The following is a 14,711-nucleotide window of genomic DNA, read 5'->3' on the forward strand; positions in this document are numbered from 1 at the left end:
ATAGAACTAATCTGATTTAAATATCTCGCCAGTGGCATTTGTAATATATTTGGTAAATTGTAAAAGAAACTTTTATGGACACTATATATATATATATATATATATATATATATATATATATATATATATATATATATATATATATATATATATATATATATATATATATATATACATATATATATATATATATACACATATATATATATACACATGTATGTATGTATATGTGTGTGTGCTTTCACATATTTTGAGAAACGGGGTTTTTCAATGACTTCCTGTTATTAGTCCATAAAAAAATTAATAATTGCCGGGGACGCTTCTTTCCTTTTTGCAGTTCGTATCATGAAAATATTTAATAAATTTCTCGCTACCTTCCGTAATGGGGAAATAATAAGAATCGAGTTTCTCTGTTTAACTGTTTTTAACTATAAGTGTTTATATTACGATTTCAGCTGAAATATGAAGAATTCAGATAATGTAAAGTTAGAAGATACTGAAAATTTATAACATAGCTTTGACACCGAGAAGGCTGCTGATGCCTGATATGCAGGAGCTTTGAAGATAATCCACTTACCGTTTAATGTTCCACATATTTAGTAGGGCCTAGTATAAACGAACATAATATAATGTCTCTAAGAGAGTAGTGATTAAATAACTGAATAGTCTTTACCGTTTTCTCCAACGGTAATACACAATCGATTCATTTTATATTAATTAGCAAGCAAACGTCGTTCGTTCTCTCTACGAGACTTCTTACCTCTTTATTATAAAACAATTTTCAAGGAATTACTGTGAAATTTTAATATTTCTTTATATCTGGCAATAAAAGAATGATCAAAACCAACGACGTCTGATGCCTAGTATTACTATTCATATTCATATGCTTATTATTAGTCACTTAGTACCTCATTTGAATTTACATGAGATAGCTCTTTTTGATTAAGAGAGAGGTTACTCAAACTTCAGCATTCAGAAATATTCCTTTTTAGCGTTGTATTAATATTATTGCTTAAGATTGAAATCAAATGTTGCTAATCTTTATTTTTACTGCACACAATAAATGAATGTATTCATTCAGAAGCCTTACATTCACTCATACCTTACTACTCACTTTCATCGTTCAACACTTCAATCCAGAACTTCTCATGGCGAGTTCCTTTTGTTATCCCTTCCCAAACTGCCTCCATCATTATCTTTCACTCACGTGTATCCAGCTTCTTGCCTTGTCCACGTTAGGTCCTTCCGACTTTCATCGGAATTTCTATTGTAGGTTATTTTCTTGGAGAATCATATGGCATTGTCCTTGAAGCCAACTGCTCCCTGCCCAGTTCTCCATTTACTATATCTAATAACTTATCCTTTTGTTTGCCCTTTCCATTGTTCGTACTTTGTGTATCCTTCCCCATATTTTTCGTACCGATTCTATTGTCTCTCACTGCCAGTAAATTCTAACAGTAAACAGAGTAACGGATATCAACAATCTCTCCTCTCTCTCTCTCTCTCTCTCTCTCTATCTCTCTTATATATATATATATATATATATATATATATATATATATATATATATATATATATATATATATATATATATATATATATATATATATATATATATATATATATATATATATATATATATATATATATATAAATATATATATATATATATATATATATATATATATATATATATATATATGTATGCATTTATATATATATATATATATATATATATATATATATATATATATATATATATATATATATATATATATGTCATATTTCAGATTCTTGGTTTATACTAATATTGCGTATTTCCTTTTTGTCATTAGCAAAAAGCATTTTAAAAGAAGATTCTCCCTGGTTTGTGCGACCCTGTTTCACTTAATGCATTTTTTTAAGTAAAATTCAGTTAGAATTTATAAGGTATTTCCAAATACCAACTTCATTCCTCAAGGTAAAGTAGTAATTGTGTATTTTAATTCCGAGATTAAAGTCATCGAAATGATAGACATTAGATCAACACATATTTAACTCTGCTCCATTTCCTATATATAAGTATATAGAATGAAGGTACCTTGGTCCAAACTTTTAAACAGTATGTAACGTCCGTAGGGTCTGGACTTGATTAGACCCTCCCTTGTATTATCGCAATTTTTTAAAGTTCGGGTACACAAGTATAATTACACATATGTATAATTTATATTTATTAGGTTATTTTTCACACAATTCTTTACGTAACAAATATCCATTATTTATACATAATTGGGTATTGGGCTAATGTAGCTTTTCTTAGCAACATTCACTTCAGGGTGTGACGTCCCTGCCAACACGAGTTAGGTTAAAAGAGACTCTTCAGCCTTGGCAGGCAACTCTTTTAGGAGAAGGACACTCCGAAATCAAACAAATGATTAGAAGGAGCTTTTAGCCTTGGAAGGCAACCTTTCCAAGAGAAGGCTACTCTGAATACAAACCTTGTTCTCCAACCTTGTACTGTGCCATTTCCATTGTGCCGTGGCCTTCCCTGGTTTTGGGTTTGAGTTCCCGTGCCTGAGGCTACAATCAGGCATTTATCCTCTTTTTCGGTCACTTTCCTGTTTTTTCGAAGTGTGTAGGACAAGCTGATGAGAAAGCAAAAGTTGCTTGGTGGATTATCAGGAAAGTGCCTTCGTCTTTACCTAATCTTTTCTTCTGAGTGTTTTATTTCTAAATCCGTCCTGACTGTCCTCCCCCAGTTGTTGTGGCATACCTGGTGGATTACTTTTGCTTTACAAGGTGTGCTGGCCCCACCTTTTTGACCAGTTGCTCCCAGCATTTTTTTTAATGACGTATGGTGGCGTTTATTTATGCTCTCAACAGAATTTTTGTAAATAATGTAAATGCTGATGTTGTTGATGGTATTGTTGTTTATTGTTCTGTTGATTTTTACAATGTTACTATTGTTATGAGCCTGTTTATCAGTTTTAATATTGATTTTATGTTGATTTTAATTCTTTTAGGAGACTCTTATAAGTAGTAACAAGTCAAAAGTTGAGTTTTTAATCTCAGGGTTTGATGGCCCTGATTTTATTTATCATCGTAACATCCCACATGTGCAGGTTATGGCTGTAGACACTAAGTCCGGACGACCTATTTCTTGTCAGAAAAATCTGGGGTGTAGTTGCCACGAAGTTCTTTGTTTTAAAATTTTCAGCAAGTTCTACAATGTTCATGCATTTGTTGTTTATCACAATCCAAATATCGACGATTCTATATATGGCTGTCTTTGGAAAGGATTAGTATGGCTCAGTCACAGGATTCAAAAGCGTCATTCATTATTTGTGGAGACTGTGATGCAAAGCACAGTGAGTGGCTAAATTTAAATTCCAGAGATCAACGTGGCCGGTCTGCTCTCAAGTTCTGTGTATCCGATTTTGTCCAGCTAACTGAGGAACCCACGCACATTTCTTGTAATAGCTTAGACTTCACATTCACAGACGTTCCAGCTATTGTCAAGTCCAAGGTCTGTAAATATGTAGGTACTTCTGATAATGGCTCCATTGAGATGGACATATCTTTCAATCAGTATATTCCTAATTCCACCATTGGAAAAATGGTGTCGCTGAAATCCAGAGTCAACTGGGATCGAGTTACTCCTGATAATGGCTCCATTGAGATGGACATAATCTTTTCAGTTGTTGTATTGGAAAAAGATCCTGATCCCAAGAAGAATTTAAATTTCAGTTGTTAAATTCAAGAAGAATTTAAATGAAATTCTGAGGGCTATTTTAATAAGATGTGTCTCTAGAAAGGTCATAGAATTCAGGACAAATGACCAGCCATGGTATTACACCATTTTTGTTGAGTCTTACAGTGCTGCAAATGGAGCTTACCATACAGCCAAGAGAAATTACTATAATTCCTTGAAGAGGAAACTTGAATGAATTACTCAGCCTCATCTGTGATGAACCAAATTGGCATCATCTATCTTTGGGTCAGGCTTATCTTCCATTCCACCACAACTATCAGATGATGGTAGATTGTTTATTGGTCCTAGGGAAAAGGCTGAACTGCTTCATCGAGCTTTTGTATCTAGGCAATCAACTGAGGATGTCCCTCTCCCTGATATTTGTCATCCTGAACCTAATCTTACAAAATTTGCCTTTTGCTCCAGGGATGTTAAGAAAATTCTGTATAATCTCGATAGCTGGTGTGGAGAAGATCCTGATGGTTTCTTTCCATTGTTTTTTAAAAAAGTTTCTGGTGTGTTGTCTCCCAAGATTAGTAGATTCTACAGATTTTTATGTCGACATATCATCTTTGTGGATGAGCACAAGCTTAGTAATACCATGCCATATCTGCAGACTGCAGTAACTACAGGCCAATCTCTATTCTCCCTGGGCTCTCCAAAGTTGCTGAAAAATTTACTTTTAAGCCACTACATAGGTATCTGGAATCTAAAGGATTGTTAGCTGATAGTCAATATGCATACAGGAAGCAGTTAGGTACTGCGATGCTCTTTTGGACTTTACATGCCATTTGCAAGGGAGCCATGATAAAGGTTTTGAGTGCAGAGTAATTCAAATAGATTTTAGTGCTGCTATCGATTTAGTAAATCACAAGGCACTTATTTATAAACTTCGTAATCTTGGAGTTAGAGGGATATGTTTTAGGATTACTTCAAGATTTCCTTACAGGTAGGCAGCAGCGAGTTGTTGTGGATGGGATCTTTAGTGAACAGAGACCTATTTTGTCTGGAGTTCCATGGGGTAGTGTTCTTGGTCCACTGCTATTTTTAGTGTATACAAGTTGTTGGCCTGGAAAACAAGATTGTTCAGAATGCTGATGATGCAACACTTGCGGGTGTAGTAAAGTCTCCACTTATGAGAAATGAACCTGCCCTCAGCCTCAATCGGGACATAGAACGGATCAGGGGATGGTGTAGTCGGTGGAATATGAGGCCGAACTCCAGTAAAACAAAAAGTATTCTAGGTGTAACTTTTGACTCACATCTAATCTTTGGGGAACAGCTAATGAAAGTTTCAGCAAGTGCCGCACGAAAGTTAGGCATTGTTTATAAGGCCGCATATATTTATAACAGCGATAAAATCAATGTAACCTGTTTTAGGTCATTTGTGCTTCCTTTACTGGAATACTGTTCTCCGGTGTAGATGTCTGTTTATGCCAGAGATTTATCTCTTTTAGATAGAATGGTTCGTGGTGGTATGTTTCTGTTTCCTAACAGTAGCATTTATGACTTGGACCATCGACGGATGGTCTCTTGTTTGCCACTTTTTCATAAGTTGTATTTCAACAGAGATCTTTCACATTCACAATTGATCCCTGATCCCCTTTATCTGCCGAGAGCAACAAGATTCGCTGTACAGCATCACCAATATGCAGTATTCTTCTTGCATTTTGATATATTGTTATCTATTTATCTATTTACTGATTTATTTTTTTCTTTTTTAATAAGTGGTATCTCTTCTTTCTGTATTTCCCTTTACTTCCTCTCACTTCTTCCTAATGAACACCATATTTTTTGGAAGTTTGAATTTCAAGTCAATGGCCCCTATGGGATTTTCCCATACGAATGGGTTTCATCTACTGAATAATAATAATAATAATAATAATAATAATAATAATAATAATAATAATAATAATAATAATAATAATAATAACAATAATATTTAATTTTTCAAACATAATTTTGTATTCTCTAAAATTGTCAGTATTTTTCAACATATTGTTGTGTAACACAATCAACAAAGTAATTGAGCTGTAAATTTTAGATGTTTCTAACAGCTCTTCTCTAAACGATACCACGAGAACTGTTTGTGGCAAATTTTCCTGGGGACCATACAGTCCCTCTCCACCAGTTAGCTGGAGACATCTTGATTTTGTTGAAATAAAAAAAAATAAAAAAAAGCAAACTGAGGATGACAAACTTGTCTCTACAGTCTTATTTCCTACCATTTTTGAAGGTTTTATACAGGGGAGAGGACGTTAAAGAACACAAAATTCATTTCTACTCACATACAGTAGGTGCGGCCCTTCCCTTTCCTGATTCTAATGAGATGGTAATAATTTTTTAACTACCACAATATACCAGTAATCTTCATTACCAACATCTCTCATATTCTTGCTTTTGTAATGTACTTCACTTCCTTTCAAGTATTTCCATTCAAATGTTTCTCTTTTCTGTTAACTGGCCACTGTAAATTTGATTCTGTTTATTTTTCAGTCTTCCTCACTTTAGCTCTCCTTTTATTGCCAGCTATGGTTTTCTTTGATTTTTTAGAGAGAAGATGCTATTTTTGAGTATAGTCTTGTGATCGTGTTCTTAAATCAGTTAGATCATGGCTTTCGTGACTAAATTACCCTCTCTCCTCTGTTAAAAAGTTTTTCCTCACCCATTCTTCAGCTATTCATGGCATGACTCCTTCTTGGTGAGAAAGCATGTTCAACACTCGTACTTGTACAGTATTTCAGTTTTAAATTCCCGGATGCTAAATATTTAAAACACCATTTAATATGGCTGCTCTCAAGGTCTGTATATCACTCATCTTGAAAGATAACAAGACTGACAATCCTGATGTAATAGGGATGTATGCTTGAAGAATTTACCGGTGAACTGGCACAATACTTCGGTTTCTGTAGCTGTTATCGAGCTTAGTTTTAAATATCAGTTGATTTAACATGTTCAATAAAACGAGTGGTGTTCAAATTCTTCTCTGTTGATGAATGTAAATATGTAACCCTAATTTCAACCTTCCTCACCACACCTTTTGTTAATCGAGCTCCCAGGGTCATCAACAATGAACTATGAAAAGATACTCTTGTTTCAGTTTTAAAGCCTCTTTCACACGTAATATATGCATATTTTAACAGCCAATAAGATAACAAATTTTTGCATTTTATGGTCGTCGAGTGGTCTCAAGCCTAGCCACGATTTAGCGTTCAATGAACGGCAACCATAGCTCCCACAACTTATTTTCTTTCTGGTTGCATGCACCAGCCTTTAATAAGGTGTTTGTTCAAGTTCTTTACGATATGTCTAGGTAGCAATTCTTTAAAGATATGAAGTTTATGTCTTTAAACTTAACAATCTAATGCAATGTTTGCATATCAAGAGACTTGTGCCTAACTTTACTTTCTTTAATCTTAATTCTAACCTCCTACTCTATTATTGATTAAAGTGACACAAACGTTTTCTTTACTTTTCCTAAAAGCATATCATCGAGGCCTATTTATTTTTCGTTCATGTGCTGTACTTTTAATTTTCTCTAAAAGAAAACCAGTGTACCGGCCTTGTCTGTCCGTTCGCACTATATTCGGTCCGCACTTTTTTTATCTTCACTTTTTCTGTCCGCCCTCAGATCTTAAAACCTACTGAGGCTAGAGGGCTGCAAACTGGTATGTTGATCATCCACTCTCCAATCATCAAGCATACCAAATTGCAGCCCTCTAACCACGGTAGTTTTCAATTTTATTTAAAGTTAAAGTTAGCCATAATCGTGCTTCTGGCAACGATGTAGGATAGGCCACCACCGGGTCGTGGTTAAAGATTCATGAGCCGTGGCTCATACAGCATTATACCGAGACCACCGAAAGATAGATCTATTTTCGGTGGTCTTGATTATACGCTGTAGCGGCTGTACAGAAAACTCGATTGCGCCGAAGAAACTTCGGCGCACTTTTTACTTATTTCATCATGCATCTTGTTTTATGTGTACTTTCGTCAGCATTTCTAAACTTAATGATTCTTCTCTCCCAGCCTCTGATCTACCATCTCAGAATGTTCCTGTCTGAAAAATGAAACTGCTTTGAAGATTAGTTCCGAGTAGCTAACAGAAAAGTCTCGTATTAGACCGTCATTAAAGTTTGAACTGCAAAAGTAATTTTCTTCCGCCAAGCATTTTTTAAAATAACAATATATGATACGATATTATTTCATACTTCCTGGACATTCCTTCACCCGTTCAAGTATTTATTCCTATTTTCAGATTTACATGAATGCTGTGCGAAAATGACATAAAAAATTTTATGTGTAAATTAAATATAATACACCACATTATTCATCTATGACTGGGCAATTGCCCTCACCCTCCCGAGGCTGCAAAAGATCATAACAAAGGTAATTGTTACAGAGAGGGATTCGGGCATCATTTATTATGAGGAGATTTTTTCTTCTGGGTAATGGCCTCGACCCTTTTATACAAGTTCTGTTTTGGAAAATATTCTCTGAATTATAAAAAAAAAAGTGGCTATTCATATTTCATATAATCATAAAACACCAACAAAGATATTTCAACTTGATTTTTATCAGAAGTTACGACTGAGCGATTGTTTGTTTACTGGCAAATCATAGTTGTGGAATTTTTCCCTTGTTTACCTTGCTGTTAGTAACGTCTTTTCTTTGCTGTGTTAAGCTCAACGTTTTTCTCTCTCATAATTTTTTTTTTTTTTTTTTTTTAGGATGCTGTGCGAAGAGGGAATTTGATTGTCACATCCTTTCCACAAACATAAAAGAATTACTTAGATCACAGATGCAATGAAAATTAAAATTACAACCACAATATTATTATATCTCCTACTGTATGTGCAGCCGTACTTTAGTTCAGTCTCTTACATTCATAATCCTAGTTCATATTTGCCAAAGATTTACAACTGGTATTTGATTACACGAAAATATAACATTAATTCTCTCTCTCTCTCTCTCTCTCTCTCTCTCTCTCTCTCTCTCTCTCTCTCTCTCTCTCTCTCTCTCTCTCTCTCTTTCTTGAAAATAAAAGATATACATACATATATATGATCATATATATATATATATATATATATATATATATATATATATATATATATGTGTGTGTGTATATGTGTGTGTGTGTATATATATATATATATATATATATATATATATATATATATATATATATATATATATATATATATATATATATATATATATATATATGTATAATATATATATGTATATATACACACACACACAACATATATATATATATATATATATATATATATATATATATATATATATATATATATATATATATATATATATATATATATATATATATATATATAATTTTCCTCAAGTAGAATTTTCAAATGTTGCTTACTACCTTGGAATGTTGATAACCATGAATTGAGACATCTCTAGCATATATTGGTCAATGATTCAAAAGTGATTAAAACATTTAAAAATTACTTTAAAACATCACATATTTTGCGTTTATATGCGTATATAGTTATCCGTATGCATCCAATGCATATCAGTTGACGTTCACAGAGAGAGAGAGAGAGAGGAGAGGCTAAATTTATTTTTTCATTTGTAATTCAAAAAAAAGAAACTGTCATTTTGATTAAAATTATATTTTTCCCAACTGCCAAGAAATTCAACATAAAAGGATCTTCAGTTCATAAGTTATAAACTGAATATTAGTTCAAATCGTTTTCATACTGTGCATCACTCGACGTAGAAAGAGTTCCACATACGTTGTTTCCAAGATGGGAAGCTAGCTAGCAACAAGTTGTTTTAGAAGAATTCCCTTGTTCTGAATTAAAGTGCAACGAATTTACCTAACAACTCATCTAAAAGGTGAATTTTTCTAAACTAGATTTCGTCAAGGCATTTTTTACAACATTTTGAACCGCACTTGAAGCATAAAAAGAATTACCCGCAACCCCTGGTGGGACTCGAACCCACAATCCTTGGCTTAGGAGGCCAATGCCTTATCCATTGGGCCACAGGGGCTTGTGGCACTGAGTGCCAGCGAGTAAATGTTTGTTCGTTCGTTCGCAGCCTCTCGCTACTGCTGCCGCCGCTGCTGCTGTTGCTGCTGCTATTCTCCCGCTTTAAGAGCGTTGGCCGCTTCAAAGCGATATTCTGATACTTGATTTTAGAAAAGTAAGTTGTCGATACGGGTAGATGTAGTGTTTCCTGAATACTGTTCTTAGTATTCATAAGATACATGAATAGACTGTAAAATGTACATTGCATGGGTCATAGTTACCCTTCTTAACTCAATTTACCTAACATCAGTTGCATTTATTAAGCCACTACTGCAATATAGAGTGATTTAGAAGGAATGTCTTGCATATCGTTTTTTCTCTTCTTTCTATAGCAAGAGACTCCGGTAATCTCTCTCTCTCTCTCTCTCTCTCTCTCTCTCTCTCTCTCTCTCTCTCTCTCTCTCTCTCTCTCTTGGTAACGCTTTTCATATGGTAAGATGCCTCAGTTGTTTTGTGAATGGTTATTTACCTCGAATCATATAAAAGCACATATAAACTCACACACAGACATATATATATATATATATATATATATATATATATATATATATATATATATATATATATATATATATATATCACACATTACCACAGGTGAAAAATAAGAAACAGGGTGTAGGTCTGACCGGTTTCGACTTTATTTCCAAGCCATTGACGAAGGACTGATACAGAGTATTAGACATCACAAATATATATACTACAAGAATAGTACTGACGAACATGCACAACCGTTAGAGACTCCATATCCCTACTCAGGCCGGTGTCCAGGTAGGAGTGGCCTTTAAAACTCATTTGGCTAAAAATCACAATAGACTCTCAGGGGACATTGCTGATAAACAGACCATACCCACCTCAGATCCACACCTGACAGGTGTCATGGAGGCGGAGTTTGGAAACTCATTAACATTGCTACCCTCGTACTGTGTTTACAAATATGATAATCCTATTTTCATACATCTCTACTGCCTACCTTAAAGTTTAAACAATTTACAAATTTCTTTTGATATTAAAGGATCAAGTTTATACATCCCTTGACTGATATTCATATTATGGTTGTAACTTTCTTTTATAAAGCTAGATTCAATGATGTTCCTTTCCAGTGCATTATTAGAATATACAATCCTTTTGCCCCTTCCCAGTTGATAGCATGATTGTTCTCACTAACATGTACAAATATACCACTGTTCCCTTGTGCATATCTCACACATTTCTTATGCTGTTCAATTCTTTTTTCCAGTGCTTTCCCGGTTTGGCCAATATAAAAGTTGTCACAAGACTTACACGGAATTTTATATACACACCCTTTAGTATTGTCTGGGAGTTCTTGATAAGTACATTTTTCATTGTTGTATTGTTCTTAAATGCGACATTAACACCAAAATTCTTAAGAAGATGAGGATATCTTTCATATTATTATTATAAGGCAAAACAAGCAAATTTTTTGTGTTGTAAGGTTCTTTCTGGTTTTGATACATAGTCTTTTTGGCGCGTCAAATGCACTGTTTAATACACTATCAGGATATTTCAATTTCTTGCCTGCATTCCTAATCATATCTATTTCATCATCAATATATTCAGGGCTACATACCCGTAATGCTCTTAAAAACATAGATGAAAACACTGACTTTTTAACCTTATTGCTTTGTCCAGAATAGAAATGCACATAGGAAGAAATATTAGTGGGTTTTCTATACACACTATATTTAAACCCACTACTATTTCTTCGTATGAGGACATCCAAAAACAGTAAGCACCCATCATTTTCCATTTCCATCGTGAATTTAATTGATGGTACTAATTGATTTAACTTGGCAAAAAAGTTTTTTACATCTTGGTTCCCTGGTCATACACAAATTATGTCGTCAACATACCTAAACCATGTTACATTACGTGGGATTATGTTGTTTAATATCTTCTTTTCAAAAAATTCCATATATAAGTTACTTAACACAGGGGATAGAGGGTTTCCCATTGCCATACCAAAATTTTGAGAGGAAAATTTACCATTAAATTCAAATTTACAATCTTTTATACATAATTTAATCAGTTCAATTAAAGTACTTTTAGAAAATGGGATATCCAACTGTGTGTTCTCTAACAGTTCAGATAAAAACGCCATCAGATCATCTATTGGCACCTTTGTGAATAGTGATACAACATCAAAACTTACAAGCCTGGATTCACTATTAATCTCTACACTATTTAGTTTATTTATCAGGTCCACATTATTCTTGATATTTGCATTTGAGATGGTACTTACTAATGGGTTGAGAATATCTACTAAGTACTTCGCTAGCTTGTATGATGCGGAACCAACTGAACTGATAATTGGTCTGGCAGGAAAGTTTGCTTTGTGAGTTTTTATTGTACCATACATGTATGGTAGCGATGGAGAGGTCACACACAACTTCTTTATAAGGCTTTCGTTACCTTTTAACAGGTTTTTCACTTTCTTATTGAAACCACTATTCACATTGTCTATCGGGTTCTTATTTAATTCTTTATATGTGTTATCATCACCTAAAAGATTTTGCATTTTTTCTATATATTCACTTTTATTTAAAATTACAAGGGCGCCTGATTTATCTGCTTTTGTCATGTGTATATTTTATCTTTTTCAGTTCATTAATAGCAACCATAAATCTTTTGGGGACGTTTGTGGTGTCTGATTTTTCATACTTCCATAAATCACTCCCTTAACCATGTTCACTTCTTCATTCGTTAAATCACTATATTTTTCCAAATTACACAGTCCTTTAGTTATTTCCACACTGTTCCTTCCGCCAGGAGATAAAGCAAAGTTTAAACCGTAGCCTAAGGCACTAGTTACATTTCTATCCAGCTGTTTGTTTGATAAGTTGACGACACATTCATGATTGGCGTTGTTGGTCCAAGGGCTTCTTTCAATCAACAGTTTCATTTTATTATCGTGTTTACGTTTCAGTTTCCGATACACTTGATTCCTCATCTTCACATGACAATATTCACGTAGGAATCTCTCCAATCTGGTGGTATTGAGGCTTCAAAATGTCGTCTTTTTCTCGTGAGATCTTCAAAATTCTTTTTGGTTTCCAATGTTTTGATGTTGATATGTTTTTCCAATATGGCACGTTGTATTTCACCGAAGGGTTGGTCTTCTAATTTCAGCAAAGAATTGGTTATGAACGATCTTGGTATCACTTGTTCATCCCGACATTCACGTAAAAACCGCAGGTGTTCCTTGTTGGTATGAGCTTGAGTGGGGGCGTCGGCAAATTCTCTGACGGCATATTCCAAGATGGGGAAAAGAACACAGAAAGATCGGAAGGAGCGCGTGGTATCCATTGATGATTATTATCACTTTTGTACGTGATTCATTTATCACACATTACCACAGGTGAAAAATAAGAAATGGGGTGTAGGTCCTGACCGGTTTCGACTTTATTTCAAGCCATTGACGAAGGACTGATACAGGTATGAGACATCACAAATATATATACTACAAGAACAGTACTGACGAACATACACAACCGTTAGAGACTCCATATCCCTACTCAGGCCGGTGTCCAGGTAGGAGTGGCCTTTAAAACTCATTTGGCTAAAAATCACAATAGACTCTCAGGGGACATTGCTGATAATTTTCGGTCAAGTGATGAAATTGAAGTAAAGTACTAATTAATTAATTATCACCCGTTGGAGGAAGACTTCCTGCCATGCCTCAGAATTAATTGATAGGTTTTTTTTCATTTTGGCTTTATATTTCTCGGAAATTCCTGCCAGACCAATTATCAGTTCAGTTGGTTCCGAATCATACAAGCTAGCGAAGTACTTAGTAGATATTCTCAACCCATTAGTAGGTACCATCTCAAATGCAAATATCAAGAATAATGTGGACCTGATAAATAAACTAAATAGTGTAGAGATTAATAGTGAATCCAGGCTTGTAAGTTTTGATGTTGTATCACTATTCACAAAGGTGCCAATAGATGATCTGATGGCGTTTTATCTGAACTGTTAGAGAACACACAGCTGGATATCCCATTTTCTAAAAGTACTTTAATTGAACTGATTAAATTATGTATAAAAGATTGTAAATTTGAATTTAATGGTAAATTTTCCTCTCAAAATTTTGGTATGGCAATGAAACCCTCTATCCCCTGTGTTAAGTAACTTATATATGGAATTTTTTGAAAAGAAGATATTAAACAACATAATCCCACGTAATGTATCATGGTTTAGGTATGTTGACGACATAATTTGTGTATGGCCAGGAACCAAGATGTAAAAAACTTTTTGCCAAGTTAAATCAATTAGTACCATCAATTAGATTCACGATGGAAATGGAAAATGATGGGTGCTTACCGTTTTGGATGTCCTCATACGAAGAAATAGTAGTGGGTTTAAATATAGTGTGTATAGAAAACCCACTAATATTTCTTCCTATGTGCATTTCTATTCTGGACAAAGCAATAAGGTTAAAAAAGTCAGTGTTTTCATCTATGTTTTTAAGAGCATTACGGGTATGTAGCCCTGAATATATTGATGATGAAATAGATATGATTAGGAATGCAGGCAAGAAATTGAAATATCCTGATAGTGTATTAAACAGTGCATTTGACGCGCCAAAAAGACTATGTATCAAAACCAGAAAGAACCTTACAACACAAAAATTTGCTTGTTTTGCCTTATAATAATAATATGAAAGATATCCTCATCTTCTTAAGAATTTTGGTGTTAATATCGCATTTAAGAACAATACAACAATGAAAAATGTACTTATCAAGAACTCCCCAGACAATACTAAAGGGTGTGTATATAAAATTCCGTGTAAGTCTTGTGACAACTTTTATATTGGCCAAACCGGGAAAGCACTGGAAAAAGAATTGAACAGCATAAGAAATGTGTGAGATATGCACAAGGGAACAGTGGTATAT

General features: G+C 34.0%; 1 non-coding gene across 1 annotated transcript; it reads right to left on the bottom strand.

The window, feature by feature from the left end:
- Positions 1 to 9,687: 9,687 nt before the first annotated feature.
- TRNAR-CCU (transfer RNA arginine (anticodon CCU)) lies at positions 9,688 to 9,760 on the bottom strand. Its single transcript has one exon. It is a non-coding gene; the product is annotated as a tRNA-Arg (tRNA).
- Between the last annotated feature and the right edge of the window lie 4,951 nt (positions 9,761 to 14,711).

Source organism: Macrobrachium rosenbergii, chromosome 41 (genome assembly GCF_040412425.1).
Source record: "Macrobrachium rosenbergii isolate ZJJX-2024 chromosome 41, ASM4041242v1, whole genome shotgun sequence".
Taxonomy (NCBI): domain Eukaryota; kingdom Metazoa; phylum Arthropoda; class Malacostraca; order Decapoda; family Palaemonidae; genus Macrobrachium; species Macrobrachium rosenbergii.